The sequence below is a fragment of the Mirounga leonina genome, unplaced genomic scaffold (assembly GCF_011800145.1).
Source record: "Mirounga leonina isolate KUSES-001 unplaced genomic scaffold, KU_Mleo_1.0 Mir_96, whole genome shotgun sequence".
NCBI lineage: Eukaryota > Metazoa > Chordata > Mammalia > Carnivora > Phocidae > Mirounga > Mirounga leonina.
Window position 1 is genome coordinate 5,539,452 of NW_023270871.1, and position 27,047 is coordinate 5,566,498.

General features: G+C 38.8%; 1 long non-coding RNA gene across 2 annotated transcripts in view; it reads right to left on the bottom strand.

Annotated features, from left to right (window-relative positions):
* Nucleotides 1-1,442: 1,442 nt before the first annotated feature.
* Nucleotides 1,443-27,047, bottom strand: part of LOC118006388 — a 105,950-nt gene continuing 80,345 nt past the window's right edge. Inside the window, exons 4-6 of one of the 2 annotated variants that reach the window (XR_004678058.1) lie at nt 17,017-17,042; nt 2,259-2,377; nt 1,443-1,716 (exon numbers count right to left, since the gene is read on the bottom strand). This is a non-coding gene — a long non-coding RNA (uncharacterized LOC118006388). The remainder of the gene's footprint in view (nt 1,717-2,258; nt 2,378-17,016; nt 17,043-27,047) is intronic. The other variant, XR_004678057.1, reaches the window with a different exon arrangement.

Below are 27,047 nucleotides of genomic sequence, written 5' to 3' on the forward strand. Positions count from 1 at the left end.
AAATCAGAGGTTCCCAAGTCTCACTCCTTGGATTTGATTAATTTGCTAGAACAGCCACAGAACTCAGAGAAACATCTTACTTACTAGATTGCCGGTTTAGCATAAAAAGATGTAACTCAGGAACAACAGATGGAAGAGCGGCCCGGGGCAAGGCTTGGGGAAAGGGGGTGGAGCTTCCATACTTTCTCCAGGGCACCACTTTCCTAGTGCTTCCAAGTATTCACCAACCCAGAAGCTCTCCACACCTTGTCCTCTCGGTTTTTATGAAGGCCTCATCATATAGGCGTGATTGACTAAATCATTGCCCTTTGATAATGAGATCAACCTCGAGGGCCTCTCCCCTCCTCAAAGGTTGGGGAGTGGAACTGGGAGTCCCAACCTGATCATATGGTTGGTTCTCATGGAAAGTACCCCCAGCCTAGGTGCTTTCCAGAAGTCATCTCATTAACATAAGACACCTTTGTCACTCTCAACACTTAGGAAATGCCAAGGGTTTGGGAAACTATGAGCCAAGAACTGTTGACAGAAACCAAATATATATGAGAAATACAGTAGTCTTCCTTTATTCGAGGGGATACATTCCAAGACCCCTAGTGGATGCCTGAAACTACAGATGGCAGAGAATCTTATACACACTATATTTTTCCTATACATATACACCTATGATAAAGTTTAATTTATACAATAGCACACAAAGAGATTAACAACAACAATAATAAAATAGAACAATTATAACAATATATCGTAACGCAAGTTATGTGAATGTGGTTTCTCTCTCTAAAAACGTCTTATTGTACTGTACTCACCCTTCTTCTTGGGATAATGTGAGATGACAAAATGCCTACATGATGAGGTGAAGTGAGGGGAATGATGTAAGCACCGTGACGTAGGATTAGGCTCCCACTGAACTTCTGATAACACGTAAGGAGGAGGATCATCTGCTTCTGGACCACGGTTGACCTCAGGTAACAAACTGTGGAAAGCAAAACTGCAGAAAAGGGGGACTACTGTATATTTTGGTCATCTGAATGACCAAACATATAATTCTTATAAATCACAGTCTCACAGAGTGTGTCCTCCCAAAATCCATATGTCAAATTCCTACCCCTAAAAGTGATGGTATTAGGAGGTGGGGTCTTTGGAAGGTGATTAGTGCCTTATTAAAAAGGCTCCAAATGAGGGCACAAGAAATCTATAACCTGAAAGACAGCCCTCACCTGACCATGCTGGCTCCTGATTTCAGATTTCTGGCCTCCAGAACTGTTAGAAATAAACTTCTGTTATCCATAAGTGACTCAGTATTTTGTTATAGCAGCTTAAATGGACAAGACAAGCATTTCAAAATTATTATCTTATTCGATGTTCACCACACCTCTTGAGAAGAATGAAAAAGAAAAAAAGTACGTCAGTTTTGTATTTATTGGAAAACATAAGAGATAATAAAATGTACAATATATCTTTTTAATCACTGCACATGAAATGAATAAAGCAAAGACCATGGAAAATGCAACATACAATTAAATAGGCATATTTCTTAACATTTGTGAAGAAACTTGGATGCATTTCTCCCTGGTGAAGTACGGTGCCTCTTTATGGAGCATTCTCATTATCTAGCCTTTCCCATGTCTATAAATTTCTATGTGGACACCCATAGGTAATGAATGGTAAGACACCGGGTCTTACTTCTCAAATGACCTTGATTGTAGCCTCCCAAATCTGAAAATAGAAATTTAAACAAGTTTCACTAAATTGAATACTTACATCTTATACCACCCAATATGTTCTATTTTTTTAAAAGTTAACATTTTAAGTTGTAAAATTCAAATAAATTTTACTAGATTCTATGGTATCTGATGATCAGTGACGAGATATCTGGAATATTTAACAATAAAAATTCCAAAAATCCAATAACGTCTTAACAGCTTAAGAAGCTAAAATTCAGGGCGCCTGGGTGGCTCAGTCGTTAAGCGTCTGCCTTCAGCTCAGGTCATGATCCCAGGGTCCTGGGATCGAGCCCCGCATCGGGCTCCCTGCTCCGCGGGAAGCCTGCTTCTCCCTCTCCCACTCCCCCTGCTTGTGTTCCTGCTCTTGCTATGTCTCTCTCTGTCAAATAAATAAATAAAATCTTAAAAAAAAAAAAAAAGAAGCTAAAATTCAGGAAGTTCTCATTGGGGAAAATATCATGTGAAGTTTCTTCTCAATTAACTCGTTTTAAATATGTTGGCAAAGCACCTGAGTTTGGCCATTGTGTCCAGTACCTGCTTTGTTTCTGACCTTTGGCTTGAGGGAGTGGCTCAGGCTCCTGAGCAGACTGGGGTTTTGTCCTCTTCCAAATGGGCTCCTACATGGCTCCTTGGCATGTTACCCCCTCTCAGTTCTGCATGGGAGAAGATAAGAACTCAACTAAAATCTTAATATTACCATAAAACAGAAAAGCCAGCATTCCAAATCCTAAAATGGTATCTTATTTCACTGGAATTTAAATACATTTTAACAATTAATTCCCAAAAACTTGCTTGAATTTTACAGACTTGCAATTTTAGACAGTTAGATTTATGGCTTGGTTTAGAGATGCATAAAATGGAATACATTTTCCAAAGTATCTTCCTTCTCAAATTCTTTTGAAACTAAGAGACTGTATGTACATTATCTCAGGCAGCAAATTGCCCAGAACCAGGATCTTAATGCAAGACTTAACCTTCACAAATCATCTTACTTCCTTCACTTTCCCTTTGACTGTGGAGAAAAAAGTGCCTACGGTGTTACTTGCTGAGTTCCCTCTTGGTGACAGGCTTTGTGCTAGATGTTGAATATACATTATTATATCATTTAGTCTGCTCAATAACTTCATGCAGAATTCAATATTCTCCCATCTTAAAAAAAGCAAATTAAAAAAAAAAAAAAAGCAAATTAAATTCCTAAAGTTTAACTAAAATAGCTGAGTCACCCTGGAAGTAAAGTCTTCATGGAGACTTGAACTCAGAGCTGCAATTCAAAGGCTGTGTTCTCCCTCCAACACCACACAGTTCAAGGAGGTAGACAGACTGTTAAGCCAGGAAGCCTGTTGCAAAACTTTCACCAATGTTGAATTAAACATAGCACTTCATTCCACTATAAACATGGACCAGTAGTCACTAGTAGCCTCAGGTATTCAGGTAATTGTAACTTCACCTCCATAGAAATATCAGATATTTTTAAATCACAGTATAGTTGTTGCAGATACCTTAAAATATTATTGGTGCTCATCACTACTATGAAGTTATGAAATCAAATCTGTGCACTAGATCTTGTTTTTAATTCATTAATAAAGCATATATCACAAATTTTCAAAAATTTTGATGACTGTCTTTCAGTAGTATTGGTTTTCTTTGAGATTTTAAGTGTTTGATTTTATGCATTAAAAATACTATTCTGGGGGCGTCCAACTCTTGGTTTTGGCTCAGGTCACGATCTCAGAGCGTGAGATGGAGCCCCATGATGGGCTCCATGCTCAGCGAGGAGTCTGCTTGAGATTCTCTCCTCTCCCTCTGCCCCTCCTGCTCATGTGTGCTCTCTCTCTCCCTCTCAAATAAATAAATCTTAAAAAAATAAAAATAAAAATACTATTTTGTCAAGGGACTGACCCAAAGGCTTCACAAGACTGCCCCAAAGTTCATGGCACTAATAAGATTAAGAACACCTACCTAAAGCCATATAATTAGAAATATTTGAATAAGTAATGACATACAAACTGGTTTTGTTTATTGTATTTTGACTGAACTAAGACATCAATTCTACTAATCAATAATACCCAATCTGGGCATCACATATTTCTCATGGAATTTCTCATAATATATACTCCATGAAAGGATCTCTTTCGATTAACTTAGCAAATCAGCCCTTCACACTTGCGTCATCAGAAGAAACTCAACTGTTCTCTGTTACTCCACCTGTTCCTAGATACCTCACCTTACGCAAGGCAGGTCTGCAATGGGATGTCAAGGACACCAGGAAAGATTTTGTTCCGTTCTTCCTTCCCCCTCCACCAGATTTATGCTAATTATGGATGCCTGTACTCTCTTTAGGAATTTAGGGGTTAGGAGAGCCCCTTCAAAAAATTTTGCGTCATTATTAGAGGTAAGATTTCATAGTCAAGTGCCCTCTACGAGGATGATTAACATTCACACAGAGGTATAAAAAGCACCCTCTCTCACAATTTTGCCCTAAACTTTAATGATTCCCTTAATTCTAGTTACAATTTCCAGTTCCTCAGTTTCCCATTTGCCAAACAGGAGTGGTAACACGTGCTCACCGCTCACAGACTGGCTGTGTAGGGAAGACACGACCAGCCTCCTGGGCATCAAATGCTTTGCAGTCAGTCAAGCAAATGTCACATGCCACAGTAAGTGATGGCAAAACCATCTCTTCCTTATGATGGATGTCACCATGGCCTGTCCTTTCCTGCTAATAATGTAGTTCTTCAATCTCTAGGCTTCACACAACACAGGAAGACTGCAATTACATGTGTTTTTAGGCTGACTCATTTTCTAATGGTAACGATCAGTATTTAAGTTAATTAGGAAGATTCTTTTGATGTCCTTTATTTCATTCACAATTAGTCTCCTGCTATATATATATATATATTTGTTTTTTTTAAATAAACTCCCAGCCAGTGATGGGAGGAGAAGGAATCATTTTACTATCCTCAACTTCATCTGCTGTCAGAGAATTGCTCACCGAAGCGCCTAAACAGAGTTTGAGTTACTCTGAGCTGCCTTGGATAATGGAATTCTGAATCCATGTCCAGAATGGGTACTTGATTGAGAAAGGTCAAAAGTCCCTTTCTCTCGGTTTTGGGTCAATTCCCTCTTTCAACCAAGTCCTATTAAAGTTCAAGTTGAATTTCCAGACTCTAGCACCTTGGCACAGATGACTTTAGCCATTAGCCAACTTCAGAGAACAAGGCCCTAAGGGAATGGACAAAGAGATGGGTAAAATTAGATGATACGCAAAGCTTGCAGATTCTGCTGGAGAAGTGTGAGGTGAGGGGTGCTCTTCGGGAAAGAACAGGGATAGGAGGGCCCTACAAAGGTCTGCAAAGGAGGTGAGCCCTCCCAAAGGAAGTCTTCAGCACTTTAACCACTGGCTTTTTAATCAAATGACTGTTTCATAGCTTGAAACAACTTCTCCAGATGAATGTTTTTCCCAACAGGTCACAGAGGCAGAGCTGGGGACTGTCAATGGCAGCCTGGACAAGGAGGATGAGTGTGGTCAGTGGCAAAAACCAAGGTCATATTGGAGAACCATAGGTTCTCCAGGATGGCCTGTGACTGGAATTCAGATAGTCATTCAGTCAACATTGAAGGCAAATCCATTCAAGCTACAGAGAATCCTAAGGAGTGATCCTTCCCCAGAAGGTGCTCACCATCTTGGGTGGGAATGAAATGTTCCGACCACTCACAGACACTGACAGAGCTGGGGTGAGACTCTGTGAGTGAGATGTCATAGAGCATGGTAAATGGGGCTCACCGAAAGCACGCCTGAGCCCTCAGCAGGAAGCTCCATTTCTATTTAAAGATTACACCACAGATGGAGATCGCTATCTTGTATGTGCGGATGTGGCTGACAAAAAAATAAATAAATGAACAACCTCCTCTTCATTGCCTGTATGTGAAGACTGACATTTGGTTTATAGCTGCAGAAACTGCTTGCTATTCCAGATGTCAGGGGGTTCCATTACTCTACTTCACACACAATTACATGCTGTTCCAGCACAAACACACCCTACCATCCCCACCCCCACATTGCTAAAGCTGTGAACATCCCCCCACCTGCAGTTTGCCATTCCTTCAGAGCTCTAAGCCACAGAGCTATCACCTCCCTGAACTGAATATCTTCTTTCTCTTCTTTGCTTGGTCAGATCCTATTCATCCTTCAAAACCCAGTTGAGCCATGACTGCCACCGTGACGCTTCTATCACTAAAAGTCATTCCTCCTCATTCCTCCTCCGTCACCACATTGGCCTCTTATCTCCACTGTGGCACTGATACAGCATTCAGTTAAGTTGTTTCTTCAAGGGCTTATCCCTCCAAAGAGTAAGCATTATTTTGCAAGCATTTAGAATGGTTCCTGACAAGCCCAGATGTGCACGCGCACACACACGCTGCAATATTACTCAGCCATCAAAAAGAATGAAATCTTGCCATTTGCAATGAAGTGGCTGGAGCTAGACTGCATTATGCTAAGTGAAACAAGTCAGTCAGAAAAAACAATTACCATATGATTTCACTCATGTGTGGAATTTAAGAAACAGTTTAAATAGATGAACATATGGGAACGGGGGGAAAAAAAGGACAGGGAAACAAACCATAAGAGACTCTTAAGGAAAGAAAACAAACCGACAGTTGATTGAGGGACATGGGCGGGGGATGGGTTAAACGGTGATGTGTATTAAGGAGGGCACTTGTTGGGACGAGCACGGGCGTTAAATGCAAGTGATGAATTACTAAACTCTACCCCTGGAACCAATATTGAACTATAGGCTCACGAACTAGAATTTAAATAAAAATTTGGAAAAAAAAAAAAAAAGAATGGTTCCTGACAAATAAATCACTGATGAATTAATGAAGAAATGAATAGCCTACTCCTTGATAAAAACTGTTTTTCGGGTGTCTGGCTGGCTCAGTCGGTTGAGCGTCCAACTCTTGATTTTGGCTCAGGTCATGATCTCTCAGGGTCATGAGATCGAGCCTCGCGTTGGGCTCCAAGCTCAGCAGCGTGTCTGCTTGAGGTTCTTCCTTTCCCTCTGCCTCTCTCCCTCGTGCTCACTCGCGCGCTCTCTCTTTCTCTCTAAAATAAATAAATAAATCTTTAAGAGAGCTATTTTTCAGCAAGCATCAAAGTAGTGCTGCCATACTGACTGTATTACAACATACTTGGATGACCTAAACTTGTCACTTGAAGCCATTGTTGTAGCTCAGAGATGAAGCTGTGAAGTAAAGGATGAGAGGTTGGGTGCATATCTGTTACCTGAAGAAGCCTCAGAATTCTTAGAAAAAATAAGACAGAGCTTCTCCTCTACAGACTTGCGGTTTACTCTATAACTTGATTTACTCATGGTCACAGACTCAACCTCGAAGACCAGAGGCCACTCTGAGCAAGGCCACTCTGAGCTTGATTCAGGTCAGCGAAAGCAGCATCAGTAACAGCCCTCCTCACCTCTAACGTGTACCCATCACTACCCTGAAGCAAGAGAGAAATTCAAGTCTTCGTCAGTCCTTGCCAAACATTACTGAACACTCCAAATACCCACCCCTGCACTCCATCATCAGCTGGTGGAATCCTAAGCACTTATACTTGGAAAGGATCTAGCAATCACCTGTTCTGACTCACCCCCAAAGTAGGAACCTACTCCATTCCATTTAGAGCAGACGGTCGCCAACATCTGCTTAAAAACGTCTACAACCAAGAAGCTCCTTACTCTGTGAGGTATCTATGAAACTCTCTGAGCAGCTGCAGAGCTTAATGAGCAACTGTAGAGCTTAATGAGCAAATACCCATAAAGCACATAGTACCTGGCACACAGTAATTCCTCAGTACATGTTATTGACATTTTTTATCATTATCAACTCTCAAACCCTTTTTATTTCACTGACAATCCCTTTAAGATACAAAACAATGTACAAGTGAGCAAAACGTTATGTCTAGTACACTTCAGTTTATATAAAATATGAAGAATCTACATAAATGTGTGATGATGTGTGTGAGTGTGCATGTGTAACCGTGCTTACAAAGCTTCTTGAAGGAATTCCCAGCTGCCACTGCAGAGGATGCCCACTGTGAGAAACCAAATGTCCACATCAAAGATTCTGTCTCCAGTCCTTTGATGCCAGAAAGGTGCTGGGCTCTGTGCCAAGGGTGAGATGAAAAGCCCTCCCCCTAGTCTTATGCTATACATTGTCACCTGCACCTTGAAACAATACGGCTATATCCAGAGCCCTACAGAATCCATCACTCATCTAAGCTGATCCAAGACACCAGGCAGGGTGTCCTCTTCTTATCTCCAACCTTTCCAAAGCTCGGCTACTAACTTCATTTGGAGAAAACGAATACACATAAAATATTTTCACAAGAGTAAGTAACTATTTCTGTATTGGTAAGTTTAGAAATTATCTAAAGGGCACAGTGTTCAGAGATACAGCTCTGGCGAGAACATAAACACCTTTCAACACTGTCACATAGAGCAGTTTAGTTACTGAGAGCCTTAGCTCCCAAATGTATACTTTTCTAATTATGGGCAAAGCTCTGTAATTATAAAACCAACTACCCCAGTCCTGTGGTTTCCCTAACAAAGGAACTCTTTCTACTAAAGGTGTATTCAAGTCTCCAGCTCAAGCAGACACACCTGCAAACTTTGAAATGACAGGTTGGTTTTGCCCTCACCTTCTACCACTGCCATTCAGATCTAAACTCTGAGATTGAAGGGTCAAGTTTCAGTCAGAACTTAAATCCTGGGTTTTATGTTGTTTTTCCCAGGAATTTCTGCAAAAAGCTCATGGCCTGGAAATGGGATCTTAGTTTGACCATCCAGTCATCTAAAATTTATTCATTAGTTCATTAAATAACATTTTGAGTACCTGTTTTGCATGAACCATATACCCTACTATTGCGTTCCCCCTGGATATATTTCAATTTACAGAATACCTCTATGAAATGTGGGAAATCATGAATAGTTCTCTTCCTGCCAATTCCATTCATATCATGTGTGGCTTATTTTTCATGACATGAGATTTTTTCTGAATTCGAGACGGAAATCAATGCAAAGGTGCAGTATGTCTAGTTTGTTACTATTACATAAGAGGAAAAGACTATACATAAGCACATGTTCATATAGACATGACATACTTCTGCAAGGCATGGTGTTACTAATGTCTCTGAGAGAAAGTAGGTAGCTTAGTGATAAGGTAAAATCCTAGGTGATAAGACAAAAACAAAGTAAAATCCTGTTTCTGTCCTTGGTGCCTGAAGAAGCGAATATTGAAAAGCAAGTACATGCTTATCACTGTATGTTTTACACTTTTTCAATCTTGAATTATATCCATGTGTTGAGCATTCAAAAAATCATAAGCATTGCACAACACTGACATAATCTCAGTAAGTTTAGAGTTAACTTTTGAATAAAAAAATTCTGAGGTCAGCTCTTTCTTGACATAGAGATTCTTAGATTTTTGTTTGGTCTCCTATCAGTAACAAGTCTATCTCCAGCCCACCAGAGAAATTACCAGATCCTCACTTACTGTAAATAACTGAGTGTATTCCTTTCCTATTGCCAATGTAAAAAATCACCACAAACAGTGTCTTAAAACAATGCAAATTTATTATCTTACAGTTCTGGAGGTCAGAAATCTGGCAGGGGTCTCATAGGACTAAAATCAAAATGTAGCAGGTTGCAATTCTTTCTTGAGGTTCTAGAGGAAGAATCCATTTCTTTGTCTTTTCCAGTTTCTAGAAGGTGCCCACAATTGTAGGCTTGTGACCCCTTCCATCTGTAAAGCCTGCAATGGTGTCAGTCAAATCTTTCTCGTATTTCATGACTCTAATGCTGACTTTTCTGACTCCCAATTCCACTTTTAAGAACCCTTATGGTTACATTGGGCCCAGCCAAATAATTCAGGATAATCTCCCAATTTTAAGGTCAGCTCATTAGAAATCTTGACTTCAGGGGCACCTGAGTGGCTCAGTCGGGTAAGTGTCAGCCTTCAGCTCAGGTCATGATCCCGGGGTCTTGGGATCGAGCCCCACATCAGGCTCCCTGCTCAGTGGGGATCCTGCTTCTCCCTCTCTCCCCTACTCATGCTCTATTTCTTGCTATCTCTCTCTCAAATAAATAAATGGAATGTTTTAAAAAAAATCTTGATTCCATCTGCAGCCTTGATTCCGTGCCATGTAACAACATACCCACAGGCTCCAAGATTAGGACACAGACATCTCTGGGTGGCCACTCTTCTGCCTACGACAGTAAATAGGTTACACAGCTAGCTAGCTAGATACGTACATACATACATACATACATACATACATACAGTTTCTGAAGAGATATAGCCTCCTCCATGGGATGGCTTTTTATGTTATAAAACATAACATTCAAAATCCTTGTCTGAAACAGGTGCTGTCGGATTCCTTTGGCACTGTTGGGAGCCATTCCAAGACAAATGAGGAAGTAGCGGAGATAGTCTATTAATATATGCTCTGACTTCTTGGTTTCAGATCCCAGGTCGACCAGTTAAATGGTGTGACTTGTACCTCAGTTTCCTCATTCACAGAATGAAGTCAGTATTAGTACCTATATCATAGGGTTGTTGTTAAGGCTTAAACAAGTTACTACCATTTAGAACAGCGCCAGCACATAATAAGTACTCGATACATGCTACTTAGTTTGACTCCGCCAGACTCAGAGTGCTCACAAAGGAATCCCTTCCAAGACCCAGAAATGGCCAGCCCCAAAGCAAAAATCCTGTCTCCGTCCTAGGAGCATTGAGAAGAAAATATTGACGGTGTTTTAAAATCCACCTTGCTATCTAGTTTTTTCCCTTTTTCCTTTTGGTTTTAAAAAGGAAAGTTAAAGTAGAACATCAGGGAAGAACCTGGTGATCCTACTGGTTTCTGCTATGGGTTACATGGATTGAGCTAGACAGTCTTTGCCCTCAAGGAAATTGCCACACAGTGGGTAGGTAGAACAAAGACAGAACATCATTAAGCAAATTTAACAAAAAGTTAATTTCTACAGCCCCAGATAAGTTAAATCTAAGAAAGCAAAGGAAGTGGTTCTCCATTTTGTTCTGTTTGCCTCCCAATGTCCTAAATCTAAAAGGTCTGTATAGCAATTCTCATTGCTAACATCAAGGAAACAGAACACAAGTGTCAATCAAGGTAACTGCTTTGGAACTGTAACCACACAATTGGACCAAACTACCTTTCATCAGTCTTTCGGTAAATTTTTCCTCTAGTTTCTAGGGACTGTTTCTAGGAAAGAGCTAAAAAGATAGCTAATTCATCCCTCTGGACTCATTATGCTAAAGGATTATCCAATGCACGAAGCTCAAAGACAATTGCAAGAGCACATGGTATCTTAGTTCAACAACTAAGCACTGTTTAAAACATAAAGATTATACTGAAAACCCTTTGGAGTTTTACTATTAGAATGTTGTTAACAGCCTATCCTCATTCCTGCAAAATTACTGCCAAATTGGAATCAGTAAATCTCTATTTATTCTCCTTTCAAGTACTCTGGTAGCCACTCCAGCATATAATTTAAAGCACTAAGAAAACTGATGATACCTGAATGTCAACACCATGGAAAAGGAGTGCATACTTGCTGTTCTGTACTTCATCATGATTGCCAAATGAAATTCAATTTTATGTTATCAAATACAGTGATTTCTCTCAATATGATAAACTATGTAACTAATGATCTAAGGAGAAATTAAATACTGCCTACTAAGTATACTACTACAATCTGATTAAATCCAGTCTTCAGCCAATCCATAATTTCCATTACCCCTATGAAAATGTTCTGGACTAGCAGTCTTTTAAGTTTTCTGTAAGCAAGATGAATTTTCCTTCAATGTGAATAAGATAGCTAGAGTCTATGAAACAAACATTTGGTAGAATCTGTCTATAGCTCCATTTACAAATATCAAAGTTATAAGGCATATTAGTTGGTAATGTCACATTTATTGGAATTTATGTCATATCAGATTATAAGTACCTTTTGGAAAGCTTTTTATTTTTTATTTTTATTATTATTTTTAAGTAGGCTCCACCCCCACCCAATGCAGGGCTTGAACTCATGACCCTGAGATCAAGACCTGAGCTGAGATCAAGAGTCTGATGCTTAACCAACTGAGCCACCCAGGGGCGCCCCAGATTATAAGCACTTTTAAGTGAAAAACATTTTTCCTCTTTGCTCAGAAATTGTCCAACTCTCCTGGTTCAGTGAGGAGAGAAGCAGAGCTTTATTAAAGAGGCTGAGAGCCTAAACCAAATGAGATACTGGGTAACCACAGCAGAACCCCTCATTCTGACTGTTTTATTATTATTGTTGTTGTTGTTATTGCTATTATTTGGGTCAACTTATTTGGTCAAATTGAGTTTTTGATGAAATAAAAAAAAATAACACCTGAATTTTTGCATTCATTCAAGAAACATTAAACATCACCCACTAAGCGTCAGGCACTATGCTAAGAACTAGGGATACATACCTAAGGGACATGGCCAAAGAGAGGCATTATCGGGATTCCAAATATTGGGCAATGGCTAAAAGTGGGTGCTTGAGAGCAGCTGAAATGTCTGTTGAAGAAAAGAAGTGCCGTATTCCGGGCGTAGGGCCCAGCCACCTAATTTTTTAAAAGACAGAAGATTTCAAAGAATTGCTGTTAAAAATAATTGCAAATTAATGAAAAAAATTTGAAGACAAGGCAAAGATACACAGCATACAAGACAAGCCCAAGAAGAAAGTGGTCAGCAAATAACAAAAACTAAAGAATGATCGGGCACAAAGAAACCCAGAGTAGAAACTTCTGATGATGAATGAGAATCTTGGGAAAAGTAAATCTGATGACTTTGAGTATGTCAGTCTCATCTGACTGTGTTTATAAAAAGGCAAAAAATGATGAACTTGGGATTGTTTCCCCTCATATTGCAATCAATAGAAACTTCCTTTTCGCAATGAGACTTTAAACAATTAGGAAAACATTTTGGTTTCCAGCTAATGGATTTAATAGTGATTGCCATTTCAGGAAAAGCACTTCATCCAATTGTAGACATGCCAAAGGTGGAAGAGAGGAGAGCAGAAGAAGCATAAAGTGTACTAAAGGCCCTCACAGCTGGCTTTGAGTCACTGAGAAAATAATATTCTTCCTCTAATAATCCCTTAAAGACTTGGATTTGCTTTCATTCGGGATGAGAATGTGCTGGCCTAAGAACAACTGTTGTTTCAGCACTTGAGCATCAGGGAGCTAGATGTTCTATTCATTGTACTGATGCCAGGCATTCCTAAGTAATATGTGAGCTGACCTTGAGAAAATATGTATATAGTGCAGGCTCAGATGCTTAGATACCGGTTTCTAGTTAATGGCATATTCAAACCTCCCACATTTTTTCCTTCTGCTCATCATCCTAGGGTCTTGAAATATTTTCTTATTCCCTCGCTCTTCACCAGAGAGCAAAGTTGGCCAGAGAAAGGACACATACACACATACACAAAGTTGGCCACAGACATCTTGAGTACCTAAGTAATCTGTAAGTTTGGAGCCTGCTTTTCCAGAATTAACTGTCACATTTGCCTCCACGAGCACCATATTATTTTAAATATGCTGAATTTATGGTCTTGCTTTGTGGAGGCATCGATATTTCAATTGACCTACAAACGTTGAGTATACAAAAATTTGCTGGGGCGCCTGGGTGGCTCAATCATTAAGTGTCTGCCTTCAGCTCAGATCATGATCCTAGGGCCCTGGGATCAAGCCCCGCATCAGGCTCTCTGCTCAGCGGAGAGCTTGCTTCTCCCTCTCCCACTCCCCCTGCTTGTGCTCCCTCTCTCACTGTGTCTCTCTCTGTCAAATAAATAAATAAAATCTTTAAAAAAAATTTGCTATAAATACTGACATTAATATGATATAGGAGAATGATAATTAAGATTGGGTTAAATATAATGGATTATATTTATGGATTAAAAATAACTGGCATTGAATCAATAAGGCACATTCATGCATTATGTATTTGCTAAGCTAATTTCTTGTTTAGTTCCTTAACATAATATTCAAGTGTCCCCTCTATTTTGTGTTATTGGATTATGCCATTTGCTGTGTGAATAAACTGTACTTTTAATTACAATGTAAGAACTTCTGTAGTGTGAAATTTAAAGTTTTGAAAAGCAAAATGTAATACACAATTCCCTTTTAGGATATTCTGTCAATTAGGAATAGTTTGAAGGGGGCGCCTGGGTGGCTCAGTCATTAAGCATCTGCCTTCAGCTCAGGTCATGATCCCAGGGTCCTGGGGCTCGCCCCACATTGGGCTCTCTGCTCCATGGGAAGCCTGCTTCTCCCTCTCCCACTCCCCCTGCTTGTGTTCTCTCTCTCGCTGTCTCTCTCTCTCTGTCAAATAAATAAAATCTTAAAAAAAAAAAAAAAAAAAGGAATAGTTTTAAGTGCAAATAACAGAAAACTTGATTAGTGGGCTTAAGCCACAAGGACATTATTTAACAAAAAGACCAGAGAAAAACCATCCCAATGTTGAATCAGTGGCTCAATGATGTCATCAAGAATGCAGGCTCCTTCAGATCTTCTGTTCAACCATCCCTGGTATGCATTTAATATTTTTCCTCAAGGTATAAGATAACTGTCAAAGCATCCTGTTCTCATATAACATCACATAACAATAGGACTTTCCTAACGTATTACTTAAAGATTATTTTCCAAAACAGGTTCATATGCCCATTCCAACAAGTCACTGGCAAGGAACAACAAGACTGTCATAATTGCTTTACACCAAATGTGACTGACACCCAGGGGCAGGGTACATTGGCACGGAAGGTAAGTCGCCAATAGAGTCTGCCCCATGCGTGGCCCTTCTGAAGCCAAGCATGTAATGGAGACCCTTCTATGCAACTAAATGGTGACTTTCTGAGTCTTGCACGCTAGAATCAAAGCTGAAAAGATGCTTATTGGCTTTGGCATTGGAGTGTCCCCCATGATTTATCTCATGTCAACAGTAGGAAACAAATGCTGTCCACTCTCCCCAGCTGGGATTTGGCAAGGATGAGAGGTGAAGCAAAGAGACAAGAAGTGAAGAGCATCTTCATTTTTGCAGATGGAAACTGAAAAAAATTATGAAGTCTTAGGTCTAAAAATTTCACCAAGAACCCAAGATAACATTTTCTTCTACTAACTGTCCTGGGTAGACCACAGGAACTCTGAAGTAAGGGTCAGAACACTGCTTCAATGCTAAGATCAAAGAGCATAGGAACGACATCTACCCTTATCACCATAAATCATCTTCCTGACATTAAGTCTCTTGTAAAATAGGAAGTAAGGGGTCAAATTTCTGGGTTAAACAATGGCCGCTACTAAATATACATATACAGCAAAGTATTCAAAAACTGCTTTAGAGCTTAAATCTGGCAATTTGGCCTACTGAGAAAGAGCTTTCTAGATTTGCCATCAGAATGTACTAAAGGGAAAGAAAACAAAATATGAAATTAAAGCCGTAATCAGCTTAATGCTATCTGTTCATGATTGCCATTCCCGTCATCAGCTGAATTAGCAAAATTCCGGACTGCATGACTCCAAGCTTCAAATGACTTAGGACTGATAGTCAATAATGCTGTGTAGTGGAAAGTGGTTCACTGAGTTGACCAGCAGTGAGCCTTCAGGAAAGCTACTTCAACTATATGGGTCTCGGTTTCCTTATCTATAAAATTATAAAAACAAAGTCCATGCTACAGGGTTGGAATGGGACCAAGTCAAATAAAATAAAGGATGCTCAATTATCATCATATTGATATAGCAGGTTAAGTTCTTTTTATTTATTGTTTAGTTTTTAGTTTTTTGAGAGTGAGAACATCTTAAGCAGGCTCCACGCCCAGCAAGAAGCCCTACCTGGGGCTCGATCTCACCATCCTGAGATCATGAGCTGAGCAGAAATCAAGAGTCAGAAGCTTAACTGACTGAATCACCCAGGCACCCCAGGTTAAGTTCTTTTTAGAAACATCTTAAATATACGGGACACTAAAGAAAACAAATATGTGGGGAATGAAAAGCCAAGAAAAGGATCTTCGTGCAACACACTGTTGTACCAATTTATTTTTTCCAATGCAGTGGTTTTTATCCAGACTGTCATAGTATCCCATAGGACCTGTTAGCTACAAATTACAGATATTTCATATAAGTCAAGAAACTGAAGAACAAAAATGACATGAAATCCCAATGCAAGTCTATAAGCCAAATGTGATTAGAAAAATTTTGACATTTAGCCTGATAGTCAAAATAAATCTCTGAAATGTAAGCAAATGCTTAGGAATTTACGTATTAAGCCATTTGGCATTTCATTTTCTTGTCCCTTACAGACAACATCAACTGGGATATAATTGACACATTGTAGGAAAAAATGAACAAACACTCTTGCCATTTTCTATGTCTCTGGTACTTTCTAACTTTGTCTTTGTCTCAGTTTTTATGTCTGTAACCCACAACTCCCCCCCGACACACACACATACGTTTGGACTACGCAGCTAGGCATTTATTTAGGGAGAAGGTCGGGGGCACCTGGATGGCCCTGACTGTAGAGCATATGACTCCTGATCTTGGGGTTGCAGGTTCAAGCCCCACATTGGGTGTAGAGATTACTTTTAAAAAGAGAGAGGGAAGGCCAGGAGGCCAGGTCAGTTGCAAAGTAACCCATTGACAGCTCCCTCTCTGGCTTTAAAGCCCTCTAGTGTATATGGGTATGTGTGTGTAGGCAATATGCTCTCATTTTCCTACTTTCCTCCTTAAGTGCTACCTCAAGTGTTTACTTTAGTCCACAAGAGATAGGCAGGTAGGGAGGGAAGATAATTTCCAATATAAGATACTAGTTCCTTATATCCAAAGGTTATCCTCCTAGTGCCACCATTGCTGAATACTGTCTCTGCTTTATTTCTCTGGTTGGTAATTTACATACCACATTCCTCCTTTTCTCAAAACTGACAGATTTTCTCTAAGCTACTATTTCACTTATTATCTGCAACTGATCCTTAGCAGACATCTTCAGAATCAAATTTTTATTTTCTACCATTTTTAATTACCTACAGTTCTACTATTTTAACTTTTTTTTTCAACTTTCTGCTTTTTCCCTGATTAGAGGCATGAGTTCCTCAATAAAGTCCATTTTCTCATTCTCATTCTTAAACACTAGGTGTACTTGTGGTGATACCTCTTCCCTTGTTGACTCCAAATTAGATTTTTTTTTAAATTAGGCATGCACCCTTTAGATACGTACCCTTGAGAACAGATGGGTGCCAGAGTCTGCAATGCATATGAGAAAAAAAAATTGAGAGAAAGTTATTATATACATTTTCTTAGGATCCTAGAAATTTATATTGAGAAGGCATCAGGATCACCTATTTTATAGAACACCCACCCCAATCTATAACATGTTAGAGTAAATGGGGAAATTCAAAAGACATATTTACAGAGTATATATATTTACAAGATAATGTCAATCATCCACAAAAGACAACTGATCCTGAATCAGGATCGGGATGGTTCTACTTTTCTAAACAGTCACAGCCTTCAAGTGATGTTTTTCCAACGAGATGAAATGTAAAGAGAAAAAAAATGCATTTCTTTCTTTCCCTTCCTTCCTTCCTCTCTTTTTCATTTAGAGAAAATAAGGAAGCAAAGGAGTCTGTCAACAGATTGAATCTCTTCAGGCAATTCTTCTTAAAGGTAATGAGATTGTTTCAGATGCTCATGAGAGGAAAAAACGAGAGAACCTTTGGTTCAGACACACTTTCCCAAGCCATTGCCTTTAGTTCTATGAGAAGAGACTTTTCAATTTCACAATCTGCATCAACCACCTATTCTGTGCCAGGCCCTGAGCTAGGGCTTGGGAAGAATAATACATAGTCATGTCTCTAATGAGTTCCCACTTTGGAAGGAGAAACAAACACATGAAATAATAATTAAAATACCATGTGCTGAGAAGCATAACAGAGGTACAGGCCAAGTGTTCAGGGCTCATAGAAAGTTCTTCCAGCTGAAGTCAGGGAAGGCTTCCCAGAGGCAATGGTACATTACAGAGAATAAATAATAAAGAACAAAATGGATACCAACAAGTCCTAGTTCTCCCTCCTAGTTGCCCCAGAATAATTCTGCAGAGAGCAGCCCAACAGCATATTTCTGTAGGATGAATCATGAGAGTGCTAGGCAATTGCCACTCCTAATAGCATTTCTAAGGAAAGCAATTAACTAGCAATTTTCCTTTATTATTTCACTCATCCACATAATTAAATATTCTCAACATACTTATTTCGTAGTACTTTATGAAGAATGATAACACTATCTATTGTATACTAATGATAATATAATTAGGCACCAGTTTCATATGCTTTGATGTATTCTTTCAAAAAATTACCCTAAAATACAAGTTTAATGTGAGGTTAAGATTGCACTAAATCTCTTCTCCCAAGACACTACTGCTTGTCTTTATTTCACATGGGGAAATATCTTGAAGCCTTGCTTATTCTAGTTTTCAAGGAAAATTTAAAGGTTTATATGGATATATTTAAAGTGTCACTGGTCCCTCAAAATCACTCCCAAGGGATTTTGTCAGTTTTCCCATTTTGTTTTCCAATATATGATTACTGTCACTGTGCTGTATTTATTATACTACATAAACATGCACACATATATATGCACATCCCTATGTACAAAACTTTTGTACATGTTATATATTTTATATACACAAACATATACGTGTATGGTTATACATACAATGCATATATATATATATAATAAAAAACCTTTAACCTTGACTCAAATCTCATCTCTATGTCTTACAAATATCAAAAGTTATTTTTCCTCAATCCCTTTCCTGAAGTCTTCATGTGCCAAGATAAAAATGTTCAACTCTAGATATGGTTTCCTTAGAGTATGGACTATGAGGCACATCCTGACTCCACTATTGAACCTTATGTATATGATTTTAAATTCACTTTTCTAAAAGTAAGGAGGAGTACATTTATTTCATTTACTTTCACCATCATTTATGCAGTTTCAGGCCATGCTGAAACCTACTTCAGGGTAGCAGAGCAAGCCTTATAATAAAACAAACTGGTCCCAGTTAATAATTATACATACAGCTTGGCCCTTTCTATGCTAATATCTCTTATGAGAATTTTCTTTGAAAGTTACAACCTCCTGCTTTTTGAGGCAAATCAAAGCCAATTCTTGGTGTGCTCGATGTTTTAAGAGATGACTTAACATTTCCAGTAATAATATTTCCCTTATATACAACATTCTTGTTTTCAATGCATTTTTATAACTAGCTTCCTATTTATGCCCACAAGAGTTTACATGATCAGGTGAAGGAATTTAAGATACAAACCCCTTAAAAGTCAGGAGGTAAGCTTTAAAATAGCTATATTAAAGGCTGTGTTATACCAACTTCTGAACATGACATGGTTACATTTGGAGGAAAGCAAAACCAAGGATTTGCCTTAGGTGATGATCAGTCTTTTGTAGGACTGAGACCAAAGTCCCTCTGACTCCTCACTCATCAAAACACACTGCCTCTGTCCTTTTCAAACATACACCTTGTGTACAGAATTACAACTTCGGTGCTATGCCAAAGCTCATGTGCCACTTTCTTCTAGTTTGCAAACACTATAAGACAGTTGAATCCACAAATCTCTTAAGCTGGCTTTGGGCTCAAGCAAGCTGGCCACGGCTGTGCTGAAAACTTTCTGGTGGGATTTTTTTTAATTTGTTTTGTGCAGAATTATCATTAAGGTCGATGCATAACTACCTGTCCAAGCAAGTCATTTACCTGTGCAGTGGCTTAACAAAAATTAGGCTGTATCATTCTTTAAATACCTCATTACTCAGTGCTGCTGATGCTCCTTTGTCATTAACCATAAGCCACCTGGGATTTTACAGCTCTGCTGTATATTGCTGGTTGCCTCACAAGAATAGAGGCACATAAGCATAATTAAAGACTTATTTATTAATGTCATGCAGAAGTGTGGGGTGTACGCTTTACAGAACATTTTGTCTTAAGAGAGGAGGTCGGTTTTTCCAAAAGCCTAACTCATAAGCTTCCATGCTTTTGAACACTAGCAATCAAGCATGAACACTGAGCTACGACAAATGTGATTTCTGAGAGTGCTGTCTCTATCTGCTTTTGCCTATAAACATGCAATTGCTTTTTTTAAAATAAGAATGTAAAAAGGAAGATTATCAAACATGAAAGATTTACCACCAATCCCAAATCAGAATGTAAGCTCTGATTTCATTAAAAAGGATTTCTACGTAACAGTTACTAACATTTTAGCATTCCTCTCCCCCTCACCCTTCACCGTTTGTCAACTCCTTCACAATATCCCTTATTTTCTTATGTTTCTCATATCAAGAGAAACAGCGGAATGAACTATTCTCAAGGTTTACTCCTGTAGAACACTGAGGTTCCAAGAGATGGACAGAGACATCATTTTTTTTTTTTTAAGATTTATTTACTTGAGAGAGAGGGAGAGAGAGTCTTAAGCAGACTCCGCACTGAGCATAGAGCCTGATGCAGGGCTTGATCTCACAACCCTGAGAACACGGCCTGAACTGAAACCAAGAGTCAGACACTTAAACCAACTGCACCATCCAGCCACCCGCAGAGACATCTTTTTAAATCAAATCTGGGTGGTTTTAAGACTTTCACAAGGTGGGACAATTCATGGATTGATTTTTCTCAGTAGAATGTGTTTGCATTTTTCTTAAAAGTTTGACATACCTGTAGCTCATCTACACTAGAATTTGGTATGAGATGATATCTATTGCATGAACTGATATTCTTAGTTGTTTTAAGTTTAATATAACAATGGTTCATAATGTTCTACAAAGATGATTATGACTTTCAGGAGTTCTGTTACATGAGCCAGTTTGGGCTTCTAAATCTTCTTCCTGCATCCAATTCCTCCCAGAATCATCTTCCTAAAGGACCTCTGATCTCATTCCTCTATGAAAACCTTTAATTGGCTTGCTGTTGTTTGTTGCACAAAATCCAAACCTCTGAGCAGAGCTCAGGGGTCCTTTCAGCTATACTACGGTGCACTGATTTTACAAAAATAAACTTCCCCTACTTCACACTGTAAGGCTTGATATGCATGTGTATGTGTGTGTTTATACACAAAGTCATACCACACAATACACACTTGGGGGGGGGGCATTTTCATTCATAATACAATATATACCCGGAATCTATATGATTTGTTTTTGCAAAGAAGCCATGTTTAATTACATATTATATTCTGAACCAAGAAACTTACACGAAATAAATTACATGCCTACAGTAATAGGTAAGAAAATGAAGTTGAAGATATATATCTTAGGATTCCTGGATATAATAAAATTATCCTTTAGGTCAAATAAGAAACATGACCAAACAGTGTAATTGTAGATCACCTAAGGGACTGATGCCTATATAACACATAGGAGCACTCTATTCCATAATATTTTTTTTTAAAGATTTTATTTATTTATTTGACAGAGAGAGCCACAGCGAGAGAGGGAACACAAGCAGGGGGAGTGGGAGAGGGAGAAGCAGGCTTCCTGCAGAGCAGGGAGCCTGATGCGGGGCTTGATCCCAGGACCCCAGGATCATGACCTGAGCCAAAGGCAGATGCTTAATGACTGAGCCACCCAGGCGCCCCTATTCCATAATATTTTAACTAAAATTAATATGCAGGGGCACCTGGGTGGCTCAGTCAGTTAAGCATCTGCCTTCGGCTCAGGTCATGATCTCGGGGTCCTGGGATCGAACCCCACGGCTCCCTGCTCAGCAGGAAGTCTCTTTTCCCTCTCCCTCTGCTGTTCCCTCTACTCGTGGTCTCTCTTTCTCTCTATCAAATAAATAAATTTTAAAAATCTTTTTTTAAAAATTTATAAAAATAAAATTAATATGCAGGCTATAACAAACACTAAATTGCTTTAATTTATACATTTATTTATAATTGTTTAATTCATAACAGTAATATTTATATCCTAAGCATTTAGAAATATTTAGTTGAGTACTTGGGAATGCTCCAGTCTCTAAGAAAGCTGCCCAAAGAACATTAGATGGGGGTCTTTTCTTACAGTAAATGTCCTTGTTGTACGGTACTGTTCAAATTCATTCTAGTTCCTTCAGAAATATTTTCAGACAGTTATGGCAGTATGTTTTCATAGGTGTTATGTTGTTTCCCTTGCTGAAAATCATTTTTTTCTTTAAATAAGGACTGTTCCAATATGTCTGCATTTTGCTTTGTCTGTTTAGCAGAAGCTAGGAGCAAATTGAATAAAGACCATCAAAAATTTTTTAAGAAATCGGTTCCATTCAACATTTTTTGGACACTAGTCAGAGAGGGGTAATCTTTAAAGATGCACATTTTTCCATTTTTCTTTAGTATAGACAGTTTAAAAATGATTTTAAACCACCTCAAATCTCGTAAGTGAACCTCGAAACAACATCATTTAAGTGTTACCTTCAGTTGAACAAGAGAGGGACAGGAATTTATGATTTCATTAAATAAGAGTTAGGGAAAGATCAGACCCTTGAGGAGGAAAGGTATATTCAGCAGGGGTCTGCCTTTTACCACAATTCAGTTTTAATATCAGAGCCATTAGTTCAACTACCTTTTCTCGGTTGCACCTTCAGGAATACCAGTCAAAAGAAACCAAGGATGAAACAGTAAAATGGTATGACTTTGGAAAACTGGCAGTATCTAGTAAAGCTAAACTTATGCAAATTTTATGACCTAGCAATTCCACTCCTAAGTATACATACGGCTCAAACACATACATCTATCCACCAAAGACATGTCCTCACATGTTCAGAGCCAATCTATTCATTAAGGCCAAAAATACAGAAATACCCAAATTCCATCAAGAGTAAAATTGATAAATACTGCCTACTTACACATCATTCAGAAATGAGAATGAATGATTAGCACCTATATATTACACAATGACTCTTATTTACATAATGTTGAATAAAAGAAGTCAGATCCAAAAGAGTACATAGCAAATAATGTCTTTAATATGACCAAAACATGATCGAAAGTATAAAAACAGGCAAAAGTAGTCTATGCTGTTAGAAGTCAACACCATAGCGGTGCCTGGGTGGCCCAGTCGGTTAAGCATTGGACTCTTGGTTTCAGCTCAAGTCGTGATCGCATGGTCTTGAGACTGAGCCCCATGTCAGTGGCTCCGTGCTCACACACAGAGTCTGATTGAGATTCTCTCACTCTCCCTCTGCCCCTCCCGCTCATGCTCTCTCTGTCAGTCTCTTTCTCTGAAATAAATTAATAAATCTTAAAAAAAAAAAAAAGTCAACATCATCGTTACCGTTGGTGGGGAGAGGAGCTAGGAACTAGAAGAGAGCACAAGGGGGTTTATATGGTGCTGACAGTGTTTTGTTTCTTGATCTAAGTGCTGGTTACACAGTTGTGTTCAGTATCTGAAAATTTAATGATTTTTACACTGATGCTATGTGTATTTTCCTGATGTGCATATAGTTTACTTGGATAAAGATTTTTAAAGGGACCCAGGAAGTCAAAAGTACCCTTCTGCTTCCATAGAGGAAACACGACCCTTTAAAGATTTTAAGGTTTTCTGAGTATCCCAGTAAGTACCAAATGGAAATATTATTCAAAGGAGGCACAACTCAGCCAAAATTCAATCCAGTTGAGTTGGGGTTTTTTGTTTTTGTCTTTTTTTTTTTTTAGGTAAAGACCATCAGAAAACTGGAAATGAAAGTAAATTAATATCTTAGTTCACACTGTGCACCAAGTAGTTTGAGGATCACCTTCAACGCAGTTCCTATGAAAGAAAGTACTTACAATATACCAGCCTAGTTTTTAAAATCAGATCTCATCCTATGAAGTAGCAAACTGATGGAGAATTAAACTTCCTGGGGAATCTCAAAAGGTCAAGAGAGTGGCAGCTTGTCTTCCTCTGGAAATTTGCTGTGGCTTCATCACCATGAAAATATGTTTCTCCACCCTCACCATCACTTCCCCAAAATTGTTTTTCTTTAACAAGTCAAATATGCAGAAAAAACATCCTTACCAACTATTCTGCCATTGTGACATTGTTATAAACTATACTTCTCAAGACCAAGACATGAACATATTGTAATGATAACAGCTGGACATTTGGAAGAAGTTAGCAAGTGACCAGGCTGATACTTTAAATCTGGACTTTCTTAGGATGCCAAATAGCATATTTCTGAGATCACATTATCTTCTTCAAGGGTCAAACATACAATCTCTTCGCTCAGGAAATTCCACAAGGACAAGATATAGAACAAACCATAAATATTCAAAGAGGATATGTTGATGGGTCTGGTTCCTGCTCACTGAAAAATTAAATACTCAAATACTCAGACCTGGGCAAGAACTCTAGTTTCCTTCTTCATGGGAATAAATGCAAAGTATCTCTTCTAATTGGCTCCTCTTCTTTAAATTCTCTTTTTCATTCACTTCTAGAGAATCCAAAGACACAGGACAGATGGCTGCAACACAGCCCTTTGGAATGCCTTTATTTAATCAAATGACTTCTTTACCACCGAAAAGGACATATGAACCAAAAATATGAAAGTATGGAGTATGAAAATAAATATATGCCTAGAGCATGTCACGCTTTTGAGAACATATTCCTCTCAACTTCACAGATGCTGAGAGTGGTAAGATTTGGAAAGAATATTTAGATTTTTGAACAATCAAATTAGGAGACTTGGCTAAGGGCATGCGACTTATTAAAGCTTAAGCTAAGACTAGATTCCAGGATTGCTAATTCCCCGTCCAATACTTTTTGGTGCTATCTCAAAATGCCTAGACTCACAAGAAATTATGTGAATGAATGACGATGCGAATTAATGACAATCTAGTTTTGTGGGTTATGCATTGCTACTCAAGCAAAGCCAAGCGTTGTGAGCCACAAAAGGTAAAATTAAACTCTCTATGAATGGGACATTCTTCAAGGAGGTACATGGTGTGGTGGAAATACCCAACTCCACCAATTCACACAGCTATTGTATCACATGAACAGCAAGAAGGAAATAAAAGGAAAACAGGGGCACCTCACTGGCTCATTTAGTGGAGCATGTGATCTTTGGCCTCAGGTTGTGAGTCCAAGCTCATGTTGGGCCTACAGCTTACTTAAAAAAAAAAGCAAAACAGAGCACACGTGCATGTGCATACACACACATGCTCTCCCCTACCTTGCTTTATTCCAACCTGACAAGCCAATTTACATTGTAAGAATAAAGGCAAAGAAAGAGATAAGCAACAGTCTCAATTTTACCAGAGAGAAACGGAGGGATCAAGTCCACCAGAGATGGACTTTGTCAAGGACCTAAAGAATCAGTAAGAAAAACGAATTCTTATTCATTCTATCATTCAGTCAACACACTTGTATTCCATGCCTATCATGTCTAGAATATGGTGCTAATCAGTGGACACACAGATGATATATCCTGGTCTCCGCCCTAAGGATGTGGCAGTTCATGGGGCATACAAGTTACCAGGCAGTGTGTTAAGTGCCATCCATGGTAGAATATGGCAGCTGGGACAAAGGGTTTCCAGGGGGTGATGGTTGGGGGATGTAGGGAAGTAGAGGGGAGAAGAGGATGAGAGAAAGAGTTAATATTAAGATCTTCCTAAGAGTTACTAGTAAAAACATGAGAAATTGCATCATTTTCTTCTCTGAGGGACTTTCCCACATTCTTACTGCTTCAGTGGTTCTCAACGTGTGGCCCCAAGGCTAGAAGCATCAACAAACATTACCTGAGGACTTGTTAGAAATACACATTTTTGGGGTCTCCCCTAGAACTGCTGAATCAGAAACTTAGGATGGGGTCCAAAAATCTGAGTTGTAACAAGCCCCCCAGGTAATTTTGATGTGCACTCGAGTTTGAGAACTATTGTACTAGATTCATCAAGGTGAAGTTGGGTGCATGAAATTCTACACACTCAAACAATTAAGAGCAGGTCTGGTCTGGTAATTTTTTTTATGTAAATGTACCACTCTGAAAAATCATCTTTTGTCAGACATGTTCTAATTTATATTTCAGAAAATAGCTCTCTATTTATGTTTGGAGGCTTATGTTTCTGAAGTAAATGCTTTGCATTTTACCTGGAGTCAAGTGTCTTAGATGGGGATCAAAAGAGATCAAACTCCAGGAAGCAGAGGGGGGTCTTATGGAACAAACCTCAGAATATACTGATGGAACTCAACTGCACCATTGAATCCCTCAGGCCACGTGGTCTCTGATGTTCAGCATCGATTCCTTTCTCTACATCCTCTCTATAGAAAAAGTTTTTTATTTCAGCTTTTTTCAGGACATATAGTTCACTAAATGTTCACCCTTCTGCCTAACTCTATGTGACCACAGAGCTCCAGGATCTAGTACATCTAGCTACATTCTCTGAGTTTCTGGATTTCATGCCTCTTTGTTCAAATTCTTTTTTTTTTTTTAATTAAAAGAACTTCTTTTATTATTACATGTCAGAAAGACAGTATCTATATGGTGCATTTCCAGCCTCTGGCTTCAGTTTTCACAAGAGAAACAGTTTGAATTTATCTGAATTTTTAAAAATCTCTTTCTCTCTCTCCATATGTGTACTTTATTTTATTTTATTTTATTTTATTACTCTTGGTTCAAATTCTTAAGAAAAAAAAATTTGTCCCAGTTTGGCTCAGTAGTTCACCTAGCGATGGCCTCGGGTCTCAACAAGGTAGACAGGGCAGAAGAAAAGGCTGAGTATTGACCTTGGAAGAGGTCATATCCTTGGCAAGGACAGTGCTCAGAACATTTAATACCATAAAAATGATCCCTTCAGCCTCTGAGAGTTCCAGTCATGATTCTCCAACAAATGGTAAGAAATCCACACAAGAATGCAACAGCTTTTGAAAATATAATTTTATTACTTATCAAAAGCCTGAATTATATATACACCCTTCACCACAGAAATCTATATTCTAGGTTTTTATCCTAAGGAAAAAATTGGAATGTGTCCAATAAGAAATAAGCAAACAGAGGCACCTGGGTGGCTCAGTCGGTTAGGCATCTGCCTCTGGCTCAGGTCCTCATCCCAGGGTCCTGGGATCGAGCTATGCATCAGGCTCCCTGCTTGGCGGGGGAGCCTGCTTCTCCCTCTCCCTCTGCCACTCCACCTTCTTGTGCTCGCTCTCTCTCTGTCTGTCAAATAAATACAAAAAAGAAAGAAAGAAAGAGAAAGAAAGAAAGAAAGAAAGAAAGAAAGAAAGAAAGAAAGAAAGAAA